Source organism: Tribolium castaneum, chromosome 2 (assembly GCF_031307605.1).
Source record: "Tribolium castaneum strain GA2 chromosome 2, icTriCast1.1, whole genome shotgun sequence".
In the NCBI taxonomy this organism is placed as follows: Eukaryota; Metazoa; Arthropoda; class Insecta; order Coleoptera; family Tenebrionidae; genus Tribolium; species Tribolium castaneum.
In genome coordinates, this window is record NC_087395.1 from 14,510,376 (window position 1) to 14,517,873 (window position 7,498).

General features: G+C 33.5%; 1 long non-coding RNA gene and 1 other non-coding gene across 3 annotated transcripts; one reads left to right on the top strand and one right to left on the bottom strand.

Annotated features, from left to right (window-relative positions):
- Positions 1-355: 355 nt before the first annotated feature.
- Positions 356-428, bottom strand: TRNAR-UCG (transfer RNA arginine (anticodon UCG)). Its single transcript has one exon. It is a non-coding gene; the product is annotated as a tRNA-Arg (tRNA).
- Positions 429-5,764: 5,336 nt separating this feature from the next.
- On the top strand, positions 5,765-6,259 carry LOC135265485 (uncharacterized). Of its 2 annotated transcripts, none has more exons than XR_010333175.1 (2): positions 5,765-5,904; positions 5,954-6,259. It is a non-coding gene; the product is annotated as an uncharacterized LOC135265485 (long non-coding RNA). The 2 variants fall into 2 exon arrangements; XR_010333176.1 differs by having other exon boundaries at positions 5,765-5,898.
- Positions 6,260-7,498: the final 1,239 nt, after the last annotated feature.

The window sequence follows — 7,498 nt, forward strand, 5'->3', positions numbered from 1 at the left end:
TAAGTCAATAATGGCATGTCGGTGACTTTACCGGCCGGCTTCGGACAAAGTCCAGCTTTCGCAACAAGTTAAAAGAGGTATTTACGAAATACCCTGGGTACTAGAGTTAGGCACCTTATAGACGCTGTATAACAGGTTATGGTCCCACAAGGACAAAGTATTAGCTCTTTAGGCCGCTGCCTTACAGGGCGACATAAAGTGTTAGCTGAAATTGCTCGGCTTTGCGCCAAAACGGTTGTCCTGAAATCTACCCCATCAAACAAAAAACATTTTTTGTGTCCACTGTGATACTTGTACGTTTGTTGCAATTAAAAACTTCAGAAAAAAAAACGCAATTTTGCTGTAAAAAATAAAGCGACCGTGACAGGACTTGAACCTGCAATCTTCGGATCCGAAGTCCGACGCCTTATCCATTAGGCCACACGGTCCTTGCGTTGTCCTTCGGTGTCCAGACTGTTAAACGTGATTATCCTGTTTACGTAACGAGTTGAAAGAAAGTCTTGATTTTTTGTAGAAACTAGAAGTGATTGTGTTAGGGCTTCGTTGTGCAATTAAACAGAGTAGTTTTGTTGGCGAGACTGTAATTGGAGTAAAGAATCCATTGGTAGTCCCGTCGCCGAATCCCGCATGGCTATCAGCCCCGCTTCCGTCGAATTGATGAAAGGACATGGAATTAATTCAACAATTAGCAAACAAAAACGACGTCTGCACATCTCTGTAATGTTTTGCCGATGTTCATTCTGGCAGTTATTGCCTTTAATTTGCAAGTAACGCCTTGAGAGGAGGTGAGGTGAGGAATGTTAATTAAAAGCCCTGAGACTGATCCGGTGTGGATGCCGAATGCCGTCGGTTGATGTTTCCTCTCGATCTCCCCGATCGACTAATTAGCGGCCCGATGTCGTTCATCTTTCACTAATCACAGTCTTAGACGGCCGACAGTGATGAAATTTTTGTGATTACGGGCACAGTCGTGCGAATAAATTAGTTTCAATTCGGTGGAAGTAAACAGAGTGGGAGAACCCGCACTGTGTAATTATTACACTATAAAGTTCGCTGATCGGTTGATAAACCGACTATGCTGTTTTGATGTCATATCTAAAACACTAAAGTATAATGTAATTATTGAATTGTCATCAATAAACTGCTTTAAACCGCCACAGTACAACACGTTATTATCCGAACCTACACATGTGTCACATGCATATTGCAAATATTAATACAGGCATGTAATAACGCTAATTTTACACAAACATGACGCAGCTCACAAGAAGTCAGCGCTTCTTCAAAACATCTCACGCAAAATAACTGAATAACTCGAATTTTAAATTTGCGAAAACCAGAAATCACATTTTAAAATACTCGCGTGTTCAACAACAATGTGCACATTTTATAGTACATTTTTTCAAACATACAGGGCTTCCTAAAAATAATTCACAAACTCAAATTTTAATACAAATCTTATTTCAAAACCTTTTTCCCATCCTTAATTAACCGAAAGATGACTAAAAAAAATACTAAAGAAAAAACGTCATTATTAAAAATTTAAGGCGTCTTTTTTTGTTACGTTAGATTATTGAACAGTGATATGAGGCAACAAGTTGTTATTGCACTAAAAAACTTAGATATGTTTTACGCATTTAATAGAAAAATAATGTTTTCGCAATGTTCGCCGGCGCATCCACCAAAATGCAGTTTCGTGTTTTGCATTTTCGTGAAATTTATTGTCGACTTTGATACCAACATGTAGTTGTAATTTTTGCACTGGTATATTTGTTGATTTTTCTAGTGCTTCAAACTTTTTCAGATTGTGGACTGAAATGTCGCGTTCAATTTACAATAGCTATTCTCGTGTCGGAAAGCGCGCAGTAAGTTAAATTTTTAATTTGTGAGAAACGAGCGGTAATAGTTATTTTTCGCAAAAATCCCACTACATTTTAACTAGATCGCCCTTAATTCATCAGTTAAGTCAGTCCAGATCCGCTTTAGCATGTCGTAGCTCGAGGCTGCAGGTTAATTAAGAGCTAGTTTAGTGCTGTACAGCGCTATTCTGATACGACATAAACATGTGGAAATGGCTACACCGTCACATTGCGTCGTTCCGTCCGACTACATGTAATATACATAAAGTTTTATCGTTCGCCACTTTGTACGGAATGTATTTTCCTCCACAATAATAATCATTTACCAGTTTGACCCTAACTGATGTTAGGTCGCGTCCGCGAAATTAATAGCGAATTTGGTTAGGTTAATTATTTCGATAGAAAAATCCTGTCAAGGATAATAACTCTTCGTGGCGTTCTTCGTCCTTTATCTCGCAGCGGGGGCCCGTTCGGTACGCACTCCCTCGGGACTCGGCTTCAAACCGGGACGTGACATCGACGCCTCTCTCAATTGGGGTCATTCCTAAGCTCTGCATGTCTTACTTCAACTCCTCCACCTCCACCTCCATTCAACGGCGCCCCGGCTACACCATCACCATCACTATTGTCAACCTTGCTAAAATGTCAAGCTTATTTGAATGTTTCCATGACTGTTACCGTATAGAACAGCCGGGAACGGCTACATCGGATAAATAAAAGTGCTACTGTCTGCGAGGGCAAATTGTTTCATTTGAGGGAAGAAACCCGAAAAAACGAGATAATTTGAATGGCGACGAAATTCTTTTAATTGTTAGAGGCTCCCTCCAATTAAGTTTAAATTTTTAATTAGCAAAGCCTTGATCAGAATTCTTCATAAATCGATTCGGGCGATGCACTTACAAATGGGTACGTTATGGAACTGCGCACTTTTAAGTTTATAGTTGTCTGACGAAATCGTGTTTCGGTAAAGGTGTTGTTTCAAAAGCGTATGGATATGGAAACGCAGATTATTAGGAACAGGAGAGTAGTCCTTTTCTATTAAGCACACAGACGTAGATATAAAATAATAATAATAATAATAATAATAATAATAATAATAATAATAATAATAATAATAATAATAATAATAATTATAATAATAATAATTATAATAATAATAATAATAATTTATTTGTGGCAGTAAAACAGTTACAATAAAATTAGTTACAACAAGAAAAAAATACGATAACAAAATTAAAATTTTCTACAAGTTGTTCCTATTTGACTGAAAAAAAATAAAAAAATATAATAATAAAAAAATATCTAATTCTATTTAAAAAAATTATAGAGAGGAAAAAAATATTCTATATGATGGTAAAGATATGCGATCTTTGTGTCTTAGGTTGAAATTGTGAATATGGGTACGATATCTCAATTTACGATATAAATAGAGGAGACATTGATTAATAATAATTAAAAGCAAACAAAGTACAACTTACGCAAACACATAGGCATCCACTTAGCATCTTTAAGTTTATATGAGATGGATAGATTCTTTCTGATACCATAAATATAACGTAGACAAGATTTTTGTACCAATAAAATGTAAAATAGATAAAAGTAGTTTATGATTAAAGGCTTTTGAATGATCTAGCAAGATCAAAGCCGTTGCCGTTGATATAACGTTGTTTTAACGTTAGTACTAACTACTTTACTACTTTACTAGTGTAAAAAATACGCAGAATATACAAGGTGAAACAAAAGTGACAGATAAAATTTTGTATGGTGACAGAAGACGTTTAGTTAAGCACAAAAATGAATTCAAATTTTTTTAAAGCAATTTTTTTTATATATTTATATAATTGTTTTCCTCAGCAACAGTATCGATTGTTGCTCTTTTCTTTGCAAAAATGTCGAATTTAGTTTATTGTCAAACTTACTAGTTTTTTAATTGTTTTGCACATTATTAGACCTTAATTGTTGATTTTTTTCAACAGGTATTTGTTTAATGTTGCAATAACTGTCGTTTTAGCTGACTAATGTCAAAAAAATATGATTTGAAACATCAAAGAGTTAACCTAAAAATTTAACATTGAAGAGCTATATTTTGTGAAAAAAGTCTCAAACAATTTAATACCTCTATCAGCACCCGAGAGATAGTAGGGTACTTTATAATTACCATGTTCAGTAAATAATTACTAGAGTAATAACTACTATTGCATTTATTTTTTGACAATCATTAAGATGTAATAAAACTGATATAAAAAAATAAAAAAAACAGAAAAATGCAGTTAAAAAAAACATTTTAAATAACATACGTACCGACTTTTAAGAAAATCGAAAAAGTACAGTGCTGGTATTATACATCAAGTTATTTAAAATATTATTTTGGATGAAGAGTGTAAGTTTATTAATTAAATAAAATTAGACCGACACAAAAATGTTTCATAATAAGATTTCACAATAAGTAATAGAAATTAGTTTTTCTTAAAATGTACAGAAAAATTACGTCAATTAATTGAATTTATATACAGGGTGAGTCAATAGTGGGTTATTTCAAAATTTTTATTAATATGCAACAAATAATGCTAAAATAATACTGATTCTAGCAGACTAGATCGGTAATCGTTAAAAAATTTTAAATTAATCCACGATTACATTGTTCTGAGTAGTAGTTAGATTATCTTGAGTAGTTTCATTTTTAATTATTATAATATAAAGATAAAAAACAATTAATGTTTTTCACATAGTCGTCGGCCGAGTCACGTTATAAACTCTAGGTGCCACTTCTTTCGTCGGACTTCGCTGCACCAGAGCTTTGAACCAATCAGTGTGACAATTTTATATTGTATATTTTATAAAAAAATTAAATTATCTGAACAAAAACAATTTTTTTAAAACGTCACTTGTCGACGTTGATTGCTGGTTTTATATTTTCAATAATTTTACGTTATATTCTTCCCTTACACAATCATTAAAATAGTTACTAAACTGCGTTACGCTACAAATATTTTTATTTCCGTGGACATTTTTGCGTTGAATTAACGATAAAAGTAACGTTTTTTCAGCTTAATTAACGTTATTTTTTCGTTTTTATGATTACTGGATTTAGTCCTTTCCATAATTTTTAATGTTAATTTAATTTTTGTATAAGAAACATCCCCATGTGTTCCATGAAAAAATGAACGAATCAGTAGAAAACTTGCTCCAAAGTTTTATTTTCTCGTAATTATTTACGAGTATTTTTTATGTATTAAAATTTAATTATCACGGTTTGATCGGAACCTTTCATAAATTCGTTGGGGCGAAAGAATTGCGTCGTATTGTGTTGGTTTTGTCGCGCGGTCTCTGGTAATTACTTACTTGACCGGAACTGGGAGTTCGGGGAGCTGAGGGAAGGTGAAGGAGGACCGTAGAGAAGCTCTTCGTGCCCAGTTCGCCCATAAATATGTGATGTCCCGTAATATCATGTGCCAGCTGGTCTAAATTGTTACGAATGGTCCAACGGGTAACGGCTACCACCGTTCGCGGCCACTACAACCAAACGGAATTGCTCGGGAATTATTTCACGGCGTCGTTTATTCCTGAAACAGACCGACGCCCAACACCGTCCGACAGCATTGCTAACAACGCGTTCTTCTAATTACAACATAAATATGATGTTAAGGTCGCCATGTCCGACGAATATAGGCCTCTTTATTTACAAATTGCCGGCCAGAGGGAGTTTCGGCCGAAAAAAATAATAATAAGCCGCACAGTGTGGTGTGCATTTTGAAGACGGCGATAAAGTCGTGAGTGGCTGAGTGCATTACTCGGTGGCGATATCTCATCGCTGGCTGGGGTGTATCATCGACAAGACGGCCATCCGTCACGGGTTCGGCGCCATTAGCTTGCCAATGGAGGAAGAGGCGGTGATGGCGCACTGCCATATTTTCCGCCGAGGTCTGAAACTGATGCCTTTAATCGAAACCTGGCGTCACAAATCAAGCAAACCTTTGACAGTGTCATTAAGAACGGCCGCTTGTCAGCTATACTTCATGTCGGCTAGACATATCGCTTGGTATCAGTAAGACCCACGCCTTCGATGCCACAGGGATGGATTATAATCATTTCAGACCGAACTTACGAAAATTGGAACTCTCCGAGGACGAGTTTCCACAGCTCGGGGCAAACTGACCATATCGACCCTTCAAGAATCTACTTTCGCGAGATGCAGTTTGAGGGTTTTATTTGCACAAGCAGAGGCCGAATTTACATTTAAATTTTAATGAAAATAATTTCAAATAATTTCATTGTCTAGAGTTAACATTAAAATATTGTTACCTTTATAACACAAAAAAGAAGGAGCTGGATCGACGTTGAAGCGAGTGCCTGCACTCAGATTCAGATATTAATAAAAAAACGCCAAATTAATAAATAAATTAATAACATGTTATTAGTAATTTTGTAAACTGTCGCTTAATTAAGGTTTTACTTTCTTCTTTATAATAGTTTTATTATCTATTCTTAAATCTGATCGAAGGCAGAATAATCTTGCATTAAACATTTAATAGCAAATTAACTTTTAATTTACCATCTAGGTATTATCCAACCCTAATTAGTGTGAGCATGTTTTTTAGAAAGAGTTTTTATCGAAAAAATCAAATAATTTTTAAAAATAAATAAATGACAAGCCAAGACAGCGTGAAAACTGAAAAAAAAACATTTGTCTTTTTTTGAGACACTCATTATACCACTTCGTAAAGGGATGTTATAGACCAAACTATCATTTCGCACGTGGTTTGTAATAGTTATTTATAAGTCAAGTGCGGTAAAATTATTTCTGCCAAAGGTTCATACAATATTATATACATAATGCAAAAATATTCTTAAACATTTTCATATTTTATGGAAATATTAAGACGATACTAGTGCCATGACATAAAAATAACAGTATTTGATGTTTAACATAGATTATTAAATCTATCCTATCCTCGAATAAAAGGAATGCAAATAAAAGTCGAAGCTAGGAGTTCAAAAATAAATACATATTTTTATTTTGAATTCTTTTATTAAAGATATTGTTTTTTTAGTTAAATTTAAATAAGTATATTAAGAAAAAAATAATTGTATTGAAGAGAAGTCGTGTTATATTTGCTTAGGTGAGAGTGAATAATTATTTATTTGCACATTTGTTACAATCTTCTTTAAAAAAGTAACCACAAGCACCTAAAATTGTATTTTTTACATTATTGAATTATTTTTGGCATTTCAATGCACTTTGTTCGTTGATTTACAAATTTTTCTGATAGATCAATATTTTTTGAAATGTTTTTTTAAGGCTACAGCGGAATATATGGAATTAAGCATTTTGACAACAAATCTTCATGGTTTCGTTTAATAAATGTTTAAATTCAGTTTTTTTGAAGCATGTACCTGTCGTTATGCAAAACAAAGCTAATAAAGCAGTTCTTTTTCGTTTCAATATTCATTTAATTTACTTATTTATTTATTAAAGATTGTCAAATTTTAGATGATAAGCACCTTTTCATTGTCATAATAAACATTCAAAGCATATGATTATGTAAATTACATACAAAACCATATTTGAATATAAAATAATAATAATAATAATAATAATAATAATAATAATAATTAGTAGTATTTTTTGTAAGGTGTCT